At 48.8% G+C, this 20,332-nt stretch overlaps 1 pseudogene; it reads left to right on the top strand.

The window, feature by feature from the left end:
- The first annotated feature begins 17,564 nt into the window (after positions 1-17,564).
- On the top strand, positions 17,565-19,883 carry LOC146188445 (uncharacterized; annotated as a pseudogene).
- The last annotated feature ends 449 nt before the right edge of the window (positions 19,884-20,332 follow it).

The following is a 20,332-nucleotide window of genomic DNA, read 5'->3' as shown; positions in this document are numbered from 1 at the left end:
TTGATGCAGCCGAATATTTTACAAAAAACACTTATTGCTTTCGCAAGTGATTGCTTTACAAGATGAAGCTCGCCACTGCGGGAGCAGGCATGCTTCTTGTCGTGTCGAAAAGCGTGCGCATTACAGTTCTTGAAATGGTGCAAGAAGATCCCACGTCTGGATACTTGGGAGTGGCCCGAACACTCCACTACACATAGCAGATATTTTACTGGCCGAAGATGCATTCAGTTCAGCGTTATATGGTCAGCTGTGAGAAATGCCAGCGTTTTGAGGTGCCGACATCAAGCCCACCGGGAAAACTGCGACCAGTCACAGCTACAGTAGCACCGCTCGAGCGATTTGGCCTTCACCTTCTTAGACTTTTTCCACGGTCTTCTAAAGGAAACCGATGGGTCTTGTTTGCGTAGATTCAACCCGCAATTGTGAGACATCTGCGACGTCGTCCGCTACTGCTTCCGAATTACCTAATTTTTAAGGTTCGTCATTCTTCGACACGGACCTGCTGCACATCTCATTAGTCACCATAGACACCAATTCACAGCGGACGTTATTGAAGAACCGCGCCTTAGCACCTGAAGTTTTCTTCATTCAACACCCTATCATCCCTAAACGAACGATGTGGTAGGACGCAAGAATCGGGCGCTCACCACCATGCTGGCCTGAAAACAAAACTGCTATTTTTCCTTCATGATGAGCCTTCTCTTGCTACCACACACTGCTAAGCCGAAGGAGCTCGCTAGCTTTCCCGCGTTAGAGTTTTTCCTTTGCAGTCCGGGCGTGTTGGTTATTCATGATGGAAATGTGCAGTATGTGCAGCGCAAAGAAAGACAAGGACGAAATGAAGACACGTGGGAGCCACGAGCGCTGACTTTGTTTTTTACGCAAGCTTGTCATAAGGAATATTATATAAACTCGTGTAAAGTAATTTCGGTAAGGAACCGGAGTAGGCTCCCATTCTTTCGTTGTCGGTGAGCAATTTAGAGAAGTCCTCTTCCTTTGTTGCGGTTAATCGCACTTCGCGCAGAATCTGTCTCCTTGATGCCCTTGTCCCTGCTGACTTGCAGCAGTTTATTTCGAGCTTCAGAGCCGAATACATAGCTAAAACAAACCAACATCACACTTGCGCATTAGACGAAACATTCATTTCTTGACGTAAGTATAACAGCTCCTTACGAGTAAGAGCGATACAAGGCTTGGCCACGCAAGTCAGCGCTCTTGTGTCCCATGGGTCCTGATTTTGCCGTTGTCTTTCCTTGCGCTGTACTTTTCCATCATTCGCAAGAGCGTTCTAAAACACGATACGAGGCCCGACACCAACAATTTTCTTTTGTTCCTGGTGACATTGTTTCATATGCCTATTCGTAAGCTGGTCGTTGTCAAAAAGATGGATTTATTGAAAGGAAAAGGTAGAGAGGTTGGCCGGAATAATTCACATCTGGCCTGCTACTCTGCACTGGGGAAGGGGAAGGAGAGAAGAAAGAAGATCATAATGAATGACGATGTGGGAGAAGGCATATGAAACACATATCCACAGGCACAGTGGCTTGCTTTACAAGAGCGAATAAAGTCCACTGGAGCACAAAAAACAGCAAAAAAACACGCATTGCCCGGACACCCTTCCCCTTGTCCTGCTAAGCGTCCAATAGCAGTTCTTCCGACGAAAGCCTCTTGCCCAGACGCTTCAAGGAAGCGGCTAGCACACTTCTTTCGCACGCATACGCTGGGCACACCTGTAATATATGGTCTAGAGTCTCTGGGATGCCACAAGTTGAACATTCCGGCGAGTCCATCTGTCCAATTAAATGTAAGTACTTCCGCGTGAAAGCCACATTAAAAAAAAGTCTATGTAGCAAGTAGCCTGATAACGCGGAATATTACGCAGAACATAAAATTTCAATGTTCGATGAAGACTTCTTAGACGAATGTGTCGGGCGTCTGGCTGGGCCCAGTAAGCTGCTGTAGCATTCTTCATACAACTCGTAAGAAGGCATGTCGCATCCGCTCTTGAAAAAGGCACATCTGTTTCGAGGGCATTGATGAGTGCGCTTTTCGCTCCATCATCGGCCTGTTCATTCCCATGGAGCCCGCAGTGGGCAGGGATCCATTGAAACATTATCCTGTGGCCTTGCAGCTGGGCAGGTGTGAGGAGCTCCGTAATGTTTAGTGCCAGGGACTGGTAAGCAGTGTGGCGTAAGAAGTTTTCCAAAATTTGCAATGCTGACTTTGAGTCCGTGAATATACACCATATGTGAGGTGGTTTCCCACATATGTAGCGAATAGATGCCCTAATGGCTACAAGTTCTGCAGCAGTTGATGTAGAAGTATGTCCCCCCAAAAAAATGTAGAGTCGTTTTCTGAGCTGGTATGACCACAGCTGCAGCTGATGTCTGTGCTGACACAGATCCATCGGTGTATACGTGAATATAATTAGGATATTCCGACCAGATGTGCGCCAGAGTGAGTTTTTGAGTCCACTAACTAGCACCATTGATTTGTTTAGTATTCCGGGAACACGAAGGTGCACCAAAGGTTGATCTATCGTCCATGGTGGTTGGGCGGTACGATATGGGAGGGCATATCCTGTCGGTCTTGCGACTGATGGCAGCGGAGAGCACTTGTAAAACTGCAGTTCGGCTAATCATCACAATCTTGCTGAGCGGATGAAAACGGTATCCTGTAAGTGCTCGTAAATATACATGAAGTGGGTCGTGCGACAAGTATATGGGTATTGGGCGAGCATGTGCCTCGTTAATTGTGCCTTTGTTAAAGGTGCAACTGGGCAGTCCAAGGCATATTTTCAGTGTCCGCGCTTTCACGCTCTCTAAAGCCCGCAAGCAGGAAATGCTCATACTAGAGAGTACTGGGAGACTGTACCTGATGTAGCCAACAGAGTTCCGTAAAGTCGTATTAAGGAGCGCTCACTTTGACCCCATTTGATGCCAGCTATGAAACGAAGTAGATGGCAAAATTAGCCTTTTGTTCAGCATAGTAATATGTTTCGACCAAGATAGTCGGTGGTCAATTATTACTCCCAAGAATCTGTGCCTGAAGACGTAAGGTATTACCACCCCATGAAGAGTAATCGGGTAGCGGCTGACACATTTTCCCGTACATGCGATCACTGCACTCTTTTCTGCCGCTAAAAATAAACCTCGACGCCGCGAGTGCATCGATGTCAATTACACAGCTTGTTGCAATCTCACACGTAGTTGTGGGCGCGTCGAACCAGAGGCCCAGATGCAGATGTCAACATATGCACTTATGTGAATGTTAGTTGGCAGTTCACTCATCAGGGCAATTAGCGCAACGTTAAATAAAGTTGGGCTGAGGACTCCTCCCTGCGGAATTCCAGGACCGACCTGAAAGCGGGTAGTATCTCCTTCAGGCGTAGTCATGTAAACAGAGCGGTCACTGAGATAGTTCACAATCCACAAGTACAGCCGGCCACCAACTCCCACGTCGTCAAGTTCATCAAGAATAGCATCGTAGAGAATGTTGTCGTAAGCTCCATTTATATCTAAAAAGACAGCAGGTACTAGTCGACGGTGACGCTTTTCGTATTCTACGGTCGCCACAAGGTCGATGACTGTCAATGGAAGAGCGTCTCCGGCGAAATCCGGTCATCATATTCGGATAAAGATCATTACTCACTAGAAACCACTCAAGTCTTTCCAGCACCATTCGCTCCATAACTTTCCAACACAGCTAGCTAAGGCGACTGGCCGGTATGAGGTAAGTTTGAGAGGGGGCTTACCGGACTTCAAAAGAGCAACCATGTGGTTAATCTTCCAGTGTTCAGGAACAGTACTAGAAGCCCATATATCATTGAAATAATTCAGTTGTGCAGTTCTACCGTCCTTGCCTAGGATTGATAACATTGAATAAGTATTACCGTCAGGACCAGGTGCAGATGAATGCCGACAAGAAGCAAGAGTGGCGCCTAATTTAGCTACTGTATAGGGCACGTCGTATTGTTCATTCGGCGAAGATGGCGCAAAATCCTCTGAAATTGGTAACTGTACCTGGGTTGTGCCTACAACCATATTACAAAAATCTTCAGCTCCGTCAACTTCACAGCGGCGTTAATAAAGGGCCGAGACACGAAAAGGATGCCTTTCTTGCGGAGGTGAGCGCAAGCTTCTCGCAACATGCCAGATACGCGACAGGGGCTTACGGGGATCCAGTGATGAACAGAACTGTCTCCAACGTTGTCGTCCTAACCTCTGCAGGTGGCGCAAAACTTGTCGTTTAGCTCGGCGAGAAAGTGCGAGATCTTGCGCGGATTTCGTTCTTCTGTACTTCCTCTCAGCCCGCCAGTGATGTTAAGTTCTTTGTTCGGCAGGTACAGAAGCAGACGACGAGAACAGTAGACGATGATCTGATGATGGTCAGGAGGAGATATATTGTTACGTACTTTGTACGCGATGTTACGCACTTTGTACGCACGGGGGGTTTATTTACAGGGATCTGTACAAAAAGGACTCCGGCGAAGCGTACAAGCGTTCCTCTGCCCTTGCTCTTTCTTCTTCTTCACCGATCTACCCGACCGTTCTTTTTCATCTTCCGTCGACGTTCTACGAAGGCGCGTGACATTTCCCTCCTCGCAGACGAAGCCCGTCGAGCGAGTTACAGAGATCCTCTGGAATGAAATCGCTTGAGGCGAGCTACATGCACCACCTGCGACTGCCGTGACCGTCGACCATTCGCCGTTATGCGTGCTATGACGTAATTCAGGTCATTGATGCGTTCTAACACAACAAACGGTCCGGCGTAGTGTGAAAGCAGTTTCGGAGAGGTGTCCACAACCACACATAGTCACCAGGAGCATAGGAAACTTGTTGGTGTCGGGCGTCGTAGCGGTTCTTAGAACGTTCTTGTGAAGATAAAATTCGAACTCTGGCCAGCTGGCGGGCTTCTTCAGCTCTGCAGAGTGTGGTAGCAAGAGAAGGTTCGTCATGAATGAAAAATGGCAGTATGGTGTCGAGGGCACAGCGAGGCGTGCGAGCATAGAGAAGGTAGAAGGGACTGTAGCCTGTTGTCTCATGTTGCGCTGTGTTATATGCATGCGTAATGAACGGTAGAACGCCATCCCAGTCCTTATGGTCTGCAGCGACGTACATAGCCAACATGGTGGTAAGCGTCCTATTAGTTCGTTCTACCACACCGTTCGTTTGGGGATGATATGGCGTGGAGTGGCGAAAACTGCAGGCGCTGAGGCGAAGAAGTTCTTCGACAATGTCCGCTGTGAATTGGCGTCCACGGTCACTAATGATGACTGCAGGAGGGCCGTGCCGAAGAATGACGAGTCGAAGTAAGAAATTTGATACTTCAGACGCAGTAGCGGATGGTATCGCGGCTGTCTCACAGTAGCGGGTTAAATAATCAACGCACACAAGAATCCATCGGTTTCCTTTAGAGGACCGTGGAAAAGGTCCAAGAAGGTCAATGCCAACTTGCTCAAACGGGGCTGTTGGAGGTGTGACTGGCTGCAGTTTTCCATGTGGGCTTGAAGTCGACAGCTTAAAGCGCTGACATTGCACACAGCTGGCTACATATCGCTTGATCGTTGAACGCATCTTCGGCCAGTAAAATCGCTGCTGTGTGCGGTGGAGTGTTCGGGCCACTCCCAGGTGACCAGACGTGGCATCATCATGCGTCATTTCTAGAACTGTGATACGTAGGCTTTCCGGAACGACAAGAAGCATACGTGCTCCCCCGGAGGCGAAATTTTTCTTGTAAAGCGCTCCTTCGCGAATGCTAAATGTGTTTTTCATAGGATCGTTGGCGGAATCAAACAGTGAAGTTAATTTTTTGTCTTTGCGTTGCTCGGTTCGGAAAACTCTGAGATCGGGGAAAGTTTGTGCAATTGGAGCCAAATATTCATCGAAATTGTCTGAGTCATTATCAGTCGTTTGAAGCGGCAAACGCGAAAGACAGTCAGCATCTGAGTGTTTACGGCCGCTTTTATGCACCACAGTAAAATTAAACTCTTGTAGGCGTAAAGCCCATCGAGCGAGCCGCCCACAGGGGTCACGAAGACTCACGAGCCAGCAAAGGGAATGGTGGTCGGTCACAATCGTGAAAGCATTCCCGTACAGATAGGAACGAAAGCGCTGTACAGCGAAAACAACGGCTAGACATTCTTGCTCCGTAACCGTGTAATTTCTTTCACATTTACTCAACGAGCGGCTGGCATACGCTATCACGTGCTGATCGCGTCCATGGCGTTGTATAAGTACAGCGCCGATACCGATACCACTTGCGTCAGTGTGTACTTCAATTGGAGCTGATGGGCAGAAGTGGCGGAGGATTGGGCCCGAGGTCAAAAGAAACTTCAGATGACGGAAAGCTGAGTCACATTCGCTGGTCCAATTGAATGGTGTATCTTTATGCAGTAGACTCGTAAGTGGGTAAGCGATGTCTGCAAACCCTGGTATAAAGCGTCGAAAGTACGAGCATAGCCCCAAAAATCTCTGCAGCTCTTTTACTGACTTGGGCACGGTAAAACTTTTGACGGCTTCAATTTTCTTGGGATCTGGTCGAACACCTTCTTTGTCAACTAAGTGACCGAGGACAATTGTTTCACGATCGCCAAAATGACATTTCTTTGCATTCAGTACAAGACCAGCTCGTTCCATGCAATTAAGTACGATATCCAGACGGCTGTTGTGCTCAATAAATGTTTTGCCAAATATTACTACGTCGTCCAAATAACATAAACAAATTTGCCACTTTAGTCCACGTAGAATTGTATCCATGAACCGCTCGAATGTGGCAGGTGCATTACATAATCCAAAAGGCATAACGTTAAATTCGTAAAGTCTGTCTGGTGTTACGAATGCCGTTTTTTCTTTGTCTGCAATGTGCATGGGGATTTGCCAGTAACCGGATCTCAAGTCAATAGAGGAAAAGTATGAAGCTGAGTGCAGACAGTCAATTGCGTCATCTATACGTGGAAGCGGGTAGACATCTTTCTTTGTGATTGAATTTAAACGGCGGTAGTCAACACAAAACCTCCATGTGCCATCTTTCTTTTTAACAAGGATAACTGGAGCTGCCCAAGGACTACAGGACTCTCGAATAATGCCGCGCTTTAGCATGTCTTTAACTTGCTCATCTATTACCTTACGTTCAGTTACTGAGACTCGATAGGGCTTCTGACGTATTGGAGGGGCGGACCCTGTGTTGATCGTGTGATGAATACGACTGGTAGGCAGTGGCATTGAGTCATCCTTGGCAAAGTCGAACACTGTCACGTGTTTCAGTAGTAGTTCCACTAGAATACGACGCTCAGTTGTAGAAAGAGACTTACTAATCATAGCCGTAACTTGAGTCTCCATGCCTGGTCGCACCTGCTGCTCAGTGACAGAGCTGTTTAACGCCGCGACGGAACCGGATATGCCTTCCTCGAAACGGGCGAGTTTCAGGCCCCGAGGCAACACAGTTGGCTCTTCGGAGTGGTTCACTGTCCATAGCTGAGTGCGGCCTTTAGTCACGGGAATGACGCAACGAGGCACAAGGATACTCTTCTTAGAGCAGGTGAATCTTGTAGGTTCTATTATAGCCTCAAAAGATTCGCACTGGTTCCGTATAGAGAAAACCCGCACGAATGCTGCAGATAACGCTGGCACAATTGTGTCTTCTTCCACAGCAAATGCTCCAAATTCAGGTGTCGAGTCATCCACAAGAACCGAAAGTAGTGAAGGATTCAAAGCAATCTCTCCCGTACCACAGTCTAAAGTTGCACCACACTCTTGCAGAAAATCAATCCCAAGAATCACGTCATGCGTAGACCGAGGCAGTACTGCAAATTCTACTCTAAACTTGAGGCCGCCAATAACAACATCCGAAGCACACACACCAAGAGGAACTAAAGGTTCACCACCGACACCACGGAATAACACTGCACGGTGACCACTGAACATTACTTTTCTACCTAAACGGTTCTTAAAACTCAAACTCATAACAGATACGGTAGCACCAGTGTCCACAAGAGCCATTGTTTTCACACCATCAACAAACATTTCCAATTTGTTCTTTAGCATAAACACGGGCAGAGGTATGGACGTCATCGACTCACCGGCGGCCTCACCTCCATCGGCCGCGCCCCCTAGTTTCCCGGAGGCGGAAGGGTAGAACGACGTCGAGGGGAAGGTGACCTGCGCGGACGCTGGGGTGGCGGCGTCACACTACGATCAGATGCAGGAGATGAATTCCGCAAATGTGTCGAATGGTGTGAGTCCCCGGTAGGCATAGTCGGGGATCGTTGTTGTTCAGTGTGCAGCCGTCCGTGAATGTTCGCGTGGGGTCGGTAATCTTGTACAGTTGGAAAACGACGGCGGCAGTATCTAGCGATATGCCCCGCAATGCCACACCTGTAGCACACAGGTTGAGGGCGCCAGCGATCAGCATATGAGTCCTCACTAATAAAGTCGCGACGTTGGTTGTAGCGAGGCTCTCGCTGCTGACGGACCACATTTTCAGAGTAGGCGGGCCTCTTTTCCATCGGCTGGTGGTCATAACGTTGAGTATAGCTGCGCTGATCGTCCATATGCGAAGCGCCGCTAGGTTGAACCCACGGAGTGGACAGGGCGGCAACATTTGCCTGCGGTGCACAACTCTGCCGCACATATTCTTCACTACAGATGGCGTCCCTAGATCTTGACAATTCCTCGCGTACAATCTCTCGTATCATATCAGCCATGGAAACTGAAGGACAGGCTTCAACACTGGCTACAGAGGTGACATTGGCCAGTCTTCCGAATTTAGGTGTAATTCGTCGCAGCTTGAGAGCCTCAAATGTTCTACAATGCTTTATAACATCAGCGGTGGTGCTCAGGTTCTCTTTGCTAATAAGAAAATTATAAACGTCTTCCGCTATTCCTTTCAGGAGGTGACCGACTTTATCTTTTTCAGGCATAGTGGGGTTGACGAGTCTGCATAGCTTTAAGATAGCTTCGATATATGCAGTACAAGTTTCTCCGGGTACTTGTGCCCGGTGAAACAAAGTTTGTTCAGCGCGCTTCTTCTTTGCAGGTTCATCTCCAAAATTTTTCTTGATTTCACTGGTAAAGATAGCCCATGTACTTAATGAATCCTCGTGAATATCGAACCAGTCGAAGGCAGTGGCGGCAAGGAAGAACACCACATTAGCCAGTTTAGTAGCGGCGGTCCAGTGATTGTATTTACTCACTCTTTCGTAGTGCTTCAACCACTCATCAACGTCCTCCTCAGGTTTTCCGGAAAAAGTACGCGGCTCTCGATAATGGGGCCAGTTGTTCGCCGTGGATGGTCCTGGCTGCTCGGTACTGCTGTCTTCAGCCATGTCTGATGGCATTGGTGGTAGGCCAGCAAGTCTACGACTTCTTCGGTAGATGAAACGCTCCGTGGTCGCTACCCAAGCACCTCTCACCAAGATGTTACGTACTTTGTACGCGATGTTACGCACTTTGTACGCACGGGGGGTTTATTTACAGGGATCTGTACAAAGAGGACTGCGGCGAAGCGTACAAGCGTTCCTCTGCCCTTGCTCTTTCTTCTTCTTCACCGATCTACCCGACCGCTCTTTTTCATCTTCCGTCGACGTTCTACAAAGGCGCGTGACAATATATTTACAGAAGGAAATTATTATTATACATTGGCAAACTGTAAATTACAGTAACAAGAGTCACACAGACAACTGTAACTTAAAACAAAACAGACTCTCACACAGAGAAGTCACACTACACGCCCTTACTTTTCTACCGAGCACTTCGGTTAAAGCCTAGGGACTGTAAATACGTGCTAAGCACGGAGCCTCAAACTTGACTGACAAACATGGTCCGAGGACCGCTTTTTGATGACAAACATCAACAAAGACCCGAGGGCGGTCACCTTCGGTGATCCGCCCCGAAAATAAAGCAGCCAATCAAATTATTGAAAAACATGCCACAACCCCCGTGGGTTGGAAATAATCTCGGACCCAGGTCCTTAATTACTTCAAATAAAAATACTACATTCAAAACACACACTCTTTCCACTCGCCGGTCCCCAAACCCTCGCACACGGCGCCTGTCTTTTGCCTCCCCTCCACAGCGTGTTTGCGACGCGACCTTGCAGCTGGTGCCTTTGTGAAAGAAACGCCGCGGGGGATTCTGGAGACTAGGCCACCCCGCCGTCCCGATCGAGGAAAGGGGGGGGCACTGTCCCAGATTAGTGTACAGTCGCCGTCGCGCGGACCCAATGTCTCGTGGCACAGCGGGAGAACGCTGGGCTGATTGCCTACTCGGGGGGGGGGGGGGGGGGGGGGAGGGAAAGGGTCATGCCTATTGTCGCCCTCTGCTGGCCGTAAGGTGGTTCGCAGAAGCGTGCCATTGTTGTTCCCGGCTGCGTTCGCGTCTTGGCGACGCCTCGGGGCGAAAGGACGAAACAAACCAGGCCTCCCGCGCGCCCCGCGAGCCCGCGCCCAAGATAAGGGGAGACAAGGAGAAAGAAAAAAAAAACAGCGCTCGCTCCCTGGCCTTGGCGCGTGGGGGGATCGACCGCCAGCGCGACTCCACGTGCGAGTCGCTTTTCACTGCGGCCTTACACCGCCGACGGATCGCGCGAAGCCGCTCGAATTCCACGTCGATGCTGGACACTGATGTCGGCACACAAACATAGTAAGTGTTCTCACTGAGACAGGAAGTAATGAAGCCCTCTATTTGAGATGGTGACTGGAGGTCCACGCTGGAAGTCTCCACCGATGCCCTAAAGGTGGGCCAGTCTGTGTATTGCACACGAGGCGAAGTGGCAGGTGCGAGCCAATTGATGCATACGTAGGTTGGTATGTGATCACTCCCATGTGTTTCCACACTACTACACCAAGAAACAGAGGGATGCAGTCTTCTGGAAACAAACGCTACATCCAAGCAGCTGCTGTAGGTTGTTCCCAGTAGAAACGTCGGTGAGCCGTCGTTTATATTGACGAGATCTTGCGTATACATAATGTCTGCCAGGTCTTTTCCTCGATTGCTCATTATGGCCCTACCCCACTGAGGGTGGTCAGATTAAAATACCCCACAATAATACGAGGAGCTGCACAAGACTCGATTGTTGAAAACAGATATGACTTGTCCAAGCCATCCCTCTGTGGAATATAAGCGCCAATACAGAACATGCTAGTCCTTTTAGGGTTAATGCTAAACAATTGTAGTGATTCGTGTTGTGGGGCTGTAGAGCATGGCGGACGTGCGCAATGTCTTAGCGTATACACCCCAGTGCTTTGTTTGTTTCGTCTGCTTCTCGAGACCATAGGGGAACATATCCAGAAAGGCGGAAAGCAGCCGCGATGTTGGGCTCAAGATCACTATCAGAGGAAAATGGTACTTCTGTACCAGCTGTCGGAAGTCACTCAGCCGACCACGCAGGCCTCGGGCATTTCATTCCAACACTACACTGCGGCGCAAGTGCATCGTCACAGAGCTGGCGTTAGTTTGTTGCGCCATTGTGAATTATTGCAATGCCGCCAAGAGCGGCTCAAATGCGTCCAAAAACTGAACAGCAAACTATGCTGTTTGCGTGTTGACGCTAGAGAGCAGCACTCGCATTGAACGAACAAGCTGTTTCAGCATTTCTTTCACCTGTTGGCTGTCGGGGTTGTAGGAATTTTCAGCACGTGTGGCAACCAAACTATGAGGCCTGGCGATCGCCTTTGATGGTAGAGCAGGCTACTCAACATCAGATGCGGCAGGTAATACAACAGCTTCTGTCTGATCCTTGGCCTGTGATATTGCCTAAGACATTACAGCCAGAGTATTCTTAACAGGACTAGGCGTAGTCTGTTGTGGCACCTAAGCAGACGTTACCTGTAAAGTTGTCTTATCCAGGATAGGCTTGCCTTCCGATTCCTTGCGTCGGCGTCGGGAACGGTGCTTACGACGACGAATAGACGCAGCCGCTTCTTGATGAGTCGAATTATCTCGCACCATTTTCTTCAGTATACGTCTTTCGTTCCGAATTTTAGGGCACTCTTTAGCGGTCGCTTCATGGGCCCCCGAGCAGTTCGCACACTTGACAGTCTCAGTCTGGCATGTGTCATGAGGGTGCGTACCACGGCATCGACGGCAGGATACCTCGTCTGGACAAACGGGACTCACATGTCCGATCTTGTTGCATTTGTGGCAGTCATCAGGTCTTGGAACATACATCCGAACTGGATGTCTCACATAGCCCACTTTAACGTGGGATGGGAGGGATTCAGTTTCAAAGACTAATTTAACGCACTCTGAATGACCGAAACGATGAACATCCACAATGCGCGCCGTAGATTTGTTCAGCGTGCAGATATCGCTTTCACTTATCTCGGGGTCAACGTCGGTGATTACACCTGCAGTAGTCTTTCCCATGTGCAAGAAAGGAATGGACCGGGATGTTGCCAAGCGCATTAATTCCTTCCAGCTTGTCCCCTGTAGCCTGAGATTTGACATCCACGGTGTGGACATTCTTCCAGGGAATAATTATGACCTCGTCAACTTCATCGGGAACCAGCTGGACGAAAAACTGGGTCAGGTGCTGTCTGTTTATAACATTCAGATTTGCCGTCGCCGTTGTTGGTACGAAGGCCACGGAAAAGATTCCTTGCTTTTCAGCATTCTTCTTTGGTGTTTCGCTCGTTATTGATGTTTTTCAGGCGGCGTGACTGTACAGGCGTGTAGCTGCTGTCAGAAATCATCTCAGTCACTGTGCAGTCATCCGCCGAGTCTGGAAGCTCCACGTCCGCGATGTTGAGGTTACCCGTCGAGTACGCCGTAGCCTGTTCGATGGTGGCGGGTAGGCGCAGGGGTCGTGTGCCCGTCATCCCGAAGGATGACGAGATCACAAATAGCTTACAGCGATAAAAAATCGAGAAAAGTGGAAGAGCGCTAGCTTCAGGCGTTCGGAAACCTCCACTTCTTCTTCCCCCGTCAAAAACTGCTGTCACACTACACTTGGCCGCTGGTCGTGTTAGCGTATAAGCGACCTGAATTACGTTAGAGTACGCTTAACTGCAAGGGATCGACGGCTACACCAGTCTCAGGTGGTGCATGTAGCCCTCCTTGAGCGATTTTATCCCAGATATTCTATTTACCTCGCCCGGCGGGCTTAGGCTGCGAGGAGGTAAATGTCACGAGCTTTTGCAGAGCATCCACGGAAGAACAACGGTCTGACGGATTGGTAGAGAAAGAAGAAGAAGAAGGGAGCAAGTTTGTTTCTACGCTTCGCCGCGGTCCTGCTTCGTTCGGCCCTTGCAAATAAACCCTCCTTGCGTACTGAGCAAGTAACCATATGATTAACGATAATAGTAAATTTCACCGTTCTCTCTGGGACATTTGCATTCCTATAAAGCACTTTATCTGAAATTAAAATGATCCGGAGGCACGGATTTATTGAAGCTCAGTTGTCTGGGCAGCTGGCGTTAATTGTTAGAAGTTCACATTGGATTCACACATGGTTACAATGAAGCAATCGCTCCCACAAGGAGGCCGTCAAAAATTGCTTTATATAATGTTTTTATTACGATCCGAACTGTCAGCAATTCGCTACAAAGAAATACCTGAAACGTTATCTTTATTTTTATTTCATACTATGCATTACACACCCATTGACCACAACGGTTTCTTTGTGCTAAAATGTGTAACCTGCCTGCGCTTGGCGGAGTGGGGAATTATTTCTATATAAATGCGATAGCAGATTTTTGAAGGTGCGCATGGCTTGTTAAAAGCTAGAAGGAAAACAACACAAATGAAATGACTGAGCGTTTTCATTGTTTCCAAGCGTGCCCAGCGATGTGGCCATACTATAAGCAAGGAAGATGCAAAATGCGTATCTACATAAGCACTGATCATGCCGCAGTGTAGTAAGTGTGAAGGTGTCTTTTGTCAAACGATAAGAGCAAAACGTAGCCGCATGACCTAGTGGATCTTGCAACTAATAAGAAACTCGTTTCAGTAGCGTTGCTTGAGAACTACAGATGGTCGTAGAACTCTTCTTGTTCAACAACGAGCAAGGATGCCAAACCGCATATTTAAAAAAAAAAATTGTAAAAATGTTTTAAACTTTGTCACAAATGTATTTGGCAAAAGGACTTTCAAAGCACTTTGTTAATCAAACTTGTACAGGCAAAGTGCATCTCCGTAGCTTCATAGCGCGCATTTAACAAAATTTTACACGTCATTGCTGGTCACTGCCACTGGTTCGCCTTCCATGCGTTTTCCTTTTCTTGTTTGATTCCTGGTTTTAGTGTGTCTGTTAACGGCTTATCGGATTCGTGGTGCACAATCGATGCTAACAACTAACAACATCGTGAGCACCTACTTTTCATTGGCTCCTTCAGTCTTAGTGAAAGGAAATATGGATAGATTGATGAGGCACAGATGACGGGAATTGGCATTTTGAGGGGACTCCGAGCATGAAGGAACTAGCTGTCACCCGGTTTGTACCACCGCCTGAGCAGGTGGAGTCAACCCAAAGTCTGACTGCCAGCGAATTCAGTATTTTGTGAGTAATTTTTGAGTATCGTGTATCGGTGAAATACACGATACACCGAAAATATATATACAGTACCGATGCACCGATACTTTCACTTTGAACAAGCCATACCAAATACCGATACATAAAATGCATCAAAAGATGGTATCGAAGATAGTGCCTATGATTGCGATCTGCTACCTACTCTTTATAACGTCTTGTACTGTGCTCCAAGGATGAATGTATAACTCTATCTTTAAAATGTCACTAAATAGCAGCTTCTTTATAAATGTATTCTACTTTGGGGCAAGATATTGGAATCACACTTCTCAATGCAGGTTCTTCTTTGAAGCTTTACCTAGCTGTAGCTGCGTCGCACTCTAAACCCCACCACCACTTATCGGGGTATGGCTGCTTTGCTGGTCCCAGTGGCCATCTACAAAGCATCTGAAGATGCAATGCATTCTCTGCATACGGTTCACCACTTGGAGCCTGCCCCACATACGAACCAGCGCTTTTCTGGGGCAATGGGGTTTGAATGAGGCCATCCAATAGACTTCTTTACCATAGGTTTGTTACCTACCCTGCTTCAGTTGTGCCCAGATTAGTAATCCAATTTGTGATTTTAACGCCTTGTTTCCTTGGCCTTTCCGATTGCTACCATATATTTTCATGCTTCTCGTGCATTTATTGCCTAGGTGCACGTGCCCTATGTCTGTTGGTTGACTTGCCATGAGACAACCGACTGAAACCATGGACTTGGTATGACAGCTCGTCTGCATCCTTTAGGTCCATTTAAAAAGCTTTATTGCAGCTAGGGTTACACAGAATGCTATTCTAGCGTAACTCTTCCTATTATATCTCGAACAAATGTGAAAATATGGTCGGCTGTCAGTGAATCTATTATTTCTTGAAGGTCGATACTACTGCAAAAAAGACAATAACAACCAAACACATGCGGCACATGCAAAGCACAACTTTAAATTATATTTTTCTTAGGAAGTAGCTTTATTATTGCAGAACATATTCTATAAACATGGCTAAAGACGAATACCTTGTTTGACTCAAATTGGCAGCGTGGTGCTGAGTACGAGAATCCCGGATGGAATGTAATAGAGATAAGGTGCTGCAAAGTAAGCAGCTGAAGCATCATTTAAAAATTCATACACTGCCTAAAAAGCTGGTGACATTAGAATGTGAAATTCCCATCGTAGCAGGATTGTCATCAGGACGTGCAAAACAAAAAAAGAATAGTTCAGAATGGTCAGCAAAAGACTTGGTTTGAAGGCTGGGCAAAACAAAAATATGCCAGCAATGTAGATTGAAAGGTATGATGCTAAGGTTTCACCAAACAACGTAAGCAATAAAAATGTCAGCGAAAAAGCATATTTATAGTCATTTATACAGCGTTACATCAGTCACTGAACCGTTGGAGCAGGGAGTGGTTTACGTAAATTAAGAAGATGTCACTCAAAAGGACAATAATGAACGTGACTTCATTGACGGCTCAAGTGTAAGTGCTGGAAGTTTCATCGAAATTTTGAGGTTCTACCAGCCGTCCACTTTAATAGGCTGGAAGGTCAAGCTGTATATGCAAAAGCCGCAGTAGCTTTTGGATGGAGTGTTGCAGCTGTCCTGAGTGACATCTCCTTAATGTAGGTGGATAGAGACCTGAAAGAAAACTTGATGTTCTCCATCATTCCACCTTAAGGCATGCGGATGACTTTTTAGTATTAAAAGCTCGTCAGGGATTCAATGAACGAATGAGGACCATTAATGAAATTTTTACTGAGTGTAGATCTGGGCTGGAGTTTACTGTTGAAGAACCAGTGGACAATCGGTTACAGTTTTTAGATTTATTGATTCAGTTCGATGAGGGTAACGCTTGTTGGGAATACAACCCGAGGCCGGAGGAGCCCTTACTAAGTTACAGTTCGGGGCATTACAAATTAGGAAAAAATGGGATGATCAACACATGCTTGTTAAATGCGTTGAAGAAATCTTGCTACCAGGGCATGGGAGACAGTTATGGACGGAAATTGACAAGAATTGCAAAGGCAGGTTATCGGAATTCAATTATTAATGAGGCTGTCAGCGCTACGCCGACTACGCCAACCAAAGCGCCCGTTTACGCATTGTCTACCTTGAACATCGAACGCTGACGCCTCTATCCGACACCGCGCCCAGCCAAGGCTAAAACGAACTTTCTCACGGCCGTTGCCGCAGCGCACGAAACCGCAGAGCAAGATCACGTGAGGAGAGAGAGCGAGCCGTCGCTGACGTGTGTGTGACTGGTGTACGTGCCGGTACCAGGGATTCAACCGTGGGAAGAACGATGCGAAGGTGTGAAATGTGAATACCGAGAGAGTCAGTCGAAGCTGGACCGAGCGATAGAACGGACACGCATCGCAACAGCGGAGTTCGCATAGGCGCGTTCTTCCTGCGGACTGACATCCACCTAATTTACTAATGCGACCTCAATAAATTAGTTCTTCTTGTTTATTTGAGTGTCAGCTAACACGGCGCAGTCGACAGGATGTCAGTCAGACGCAACCATTGAAGACGCAGCGGCTCACCGGCGAACACTCTCGACTCGCTCCGACTCAACGACCGTAAACTTTCTGCTGTCCTCGGTCGACCGCAACCGCTGGGGCACTGCTACGAAGAAGCAGCTTGCGGACGAATTGAAAGCAAGACAACTGCCGCGCTCAAGAAGCAAGGATGATCTAGTCTCACGAATCCTCGAAGACAACATTGGTCGACGAGTCTCCGAAGATATGGACACGCCAAAGCTAAACCAGGCTGCCAACGACTACGACAGGCAGGCGTACCTGGAGGCGCTGTCTACAATCAAGGAGCTACGCGCCGAGGTGGAGACTGTCCGAATGCAGCTTGCCCAGGCGACCATGGCTACCGCACCTAGAGTGCACGGGCGCGGCAACGTCAGTGAAGACGCCCCAACGCCACGGCAAAACGTTATGAGTTCTGCACCAAGCCCACCACCCGCTCAAGTTCCAGCTGACGACACAAGAGCTGCAACTACGGAGATACCAATACTGATAACGCCAACTTATGCTATTGGTGACGGAGGACCGAATATGGCTGCGATTTTAGCCATAATCGCCACCACGCAAGCACAGCTGGCCAACGCGTTGACGAGGGCTCCCGCACCCATGGCACCAGTGCAGATACATTCAACGAGCGACACATCATCCGCCATCCCTTTGTATGACGGATCGCCACACCAAAGTGTAAACGGCTGGATTTCCCAAGTGGAGCGCATCGCTGCTCTAGCGCACTGGACGGAGTCACTAACGCTGGCTAGCGCGGCAACGCGTCTAACGGGAGCTGCGAGAGACTGGCACAGCTCGTACGGGACAATGTGCAACACGTGGCCCGAATGGAAAGAAGCCCTTACCACCCGCTTCAAACGAAAGCTCTCAATGCAAGAGTTCCTTGACTTCCAAGGAAAACGACGCCTTGAACCGTCCGAATCCATCGTGGAATACATGTATTCGAAGAACTCTGTCCTCGACAAGGCGCCGTACCCACTCGCTACCGAGGAAAGGATCTCCCTTATACTGAGTGGAATAGAAGACGACACCTGGGCGAATCCGCTTGCAGCGCAGTGTTGCACAACAGTGACGGAGTTGATCGACCGTGCTGCCCAACTCGACTCGCGACGCCGCGCGACAACTTCGCCCGCTCGCAACGACAAGGACGCACGACCCCGCCTACCGAGTCAACGCAGTCAACTCAGGCGATCCAGCGGAGCGTCCAACGCTCCTCCAGATGACGACAGGCCGCACGAAACCCGAAGACCTGCGCAGTCGAGACAGCCTACCGCAAGGTCAGGCTATAACTGTGGTGACACCGGCCACCTCCCGAGAATGCAGCAAACCCAAAACCGCAGCTACCATCAGGGCGGAGCAGCGACGATCTGCCAGGTTCAACAGCGCCAACAGCGGCACACCAGCCAACAGGCAAGCAAACTATTTTTTGCACTCCACCGGCGGCACATTGCCAATCGTTACGGGACGCGTAAACAACAGGCCGCTCAAGATTTGTATTGATAGTGGAGCCAACGTGTCAATTCTGAGTGAAGAGGCCCTTTGCGCGGACATTGATACACACGCCCGGCACGCTACGGAGTCGATCCAAGTCCTAAAGCAAACTATTAATCCATCACGCGCGGGAACGCTCAGTGTTGAGGTGGGAACAACGAAAGTGCTTCTCCGAGACGTAGTCGTCACGCCGTTGCCGGAATCTATAGATGTTATTCTCGGATCCGACTGGTGCCGCACCGCCAACGTGGATGTGACCTTCCATCCAACTAATGATGTGACTCTTGTGCAAATTACCGAAACTGCCGACGCGTCATCGAGCTCGTCAACCCAGCGTCCGAAATTCACGCAACGAACGGGAGAGGCTCTGATAGCTTCATTCTGTCAGCAAGCCGCTGAGCCTGCTTCCTACGATAATGGCTTTGTGCGGTTCAATGCGAAGGACTGCGTTCCTGACGAAGATTTCAAGACTCTGGTAGAAGACGCGGTATCAAGAATGACCAAGCACGCTAATGCTGGCGAAAAGGATGCGCTTGGATCTATCCTACACAAGCATCATGAGGCCTTCACGTCGAAAACGGACACTCTTGGCATGTGTCCCCACCCCGAACACAGCATCGAATTACGGGACAGCGTGCCAGTGACATCAAGACCATACAGGTGCTCTCCAACCGACCGGCAATTCATCAGAAAACAAGTGGACAAGGGGATGACTACCTCGCCAAGGGTATAAACCGGCCAAGCGAGAGCGAATACGGAGCTCCAACAGTCGTCGTGGACCAGCCGATGCATCCATCTACCCCACGAAGAATGGTGCACGACTATTGCAAGCTTAACGAGAAGGCCATCGAGAACAACAGTGCATGGAAGAAGCAACTTCCTAAAGCAACATTCGCTATTAACGCTACCAAACACCATCACGGAAACTACAGCCCCTTCTGGGTAATGCATGGCTACGACCCAAAAATTCCCGGAGAGCTCAAGATCGCCTCAGTTGAGAACGAGATCGAAGAAGCGGAGCGACTCCACGATCTAGAAAAGGGACGCGCGGAAACGAGGGACAGCCTTCTCGAGAGCCAACGAGAATCAACCGCCCGATATAACAAAAGGCGACGGGCCCCAGAATTTCATCCCGGAGATCTCGTCGTGCTCGAAGCCGGCGCACGGAACACACTTGACGCGCGCTACGAAGGCCCATTTGAAATTACAGAAGTGATCGAGCCAAACCTTGTAGTCATCGAAAGGCTACACCACGCACCTGGTAAAATCAACAGAAAAACAGTGAACGTTGAACAACTGCGGAGGTACAAGGAGCGCGATCTCGTCGCTAATGAGCTTATGCTATCTCCCTGAAATGCTTGCACCTGAGGATAGGCGCAAATTCGGGAGGGTCGTGTCAGCGCTACGCCGACTACGCCGACCAAAGCGCCCGTTTAGGCATTGTCTACCTTGAACATCGAACGCTGACGCCGCTATCACCGCGCCCAGCCAAGGCTAAAACGAACTTTCTCACGGACGTCGCCGCAGCGCACGAAACCGCAGAGCAAGATCACGTGAGGAGAGAGAGCGAGCCGTCTCTGACGTGTGTGTGACTGGTGTACGTGCCGGTACCAGGGATTCAACCTGGGAAGAACGATGTGAAGGTTTGAAATGTGACTACCGAGAGAGTCAGTCGAAGCTGGACCGAGCGATAGAACGGACACGCATCGCAACAGCGGAGTTCGCACAGGCGCGTTCTTCTTGCGGACTGACATCCACCTAATTTACTAATGCGACCTCAATAAATTAGTTCTTGTTTATTT

The sequence above is a fragment of the Amblyomma maculatum genome, chromosome 5, assembly GCF_055883805.1.
Source record: "Amblyomma maculatum isolate TAMU_Amacu chromosome 5, ASM5588380v1, whole genome shotgun sequence".
In the NCBI taxonomy this organism is placed as follows: Eukaryota; Metazoa; Arthropoda; class Arachnida; order Ixodida; family Ixodidae; genus Amblyomma; species Amblyomma maculatum.
This window is presented reverse-complemented; position numbering and strand designations above follow the sequence as displayed.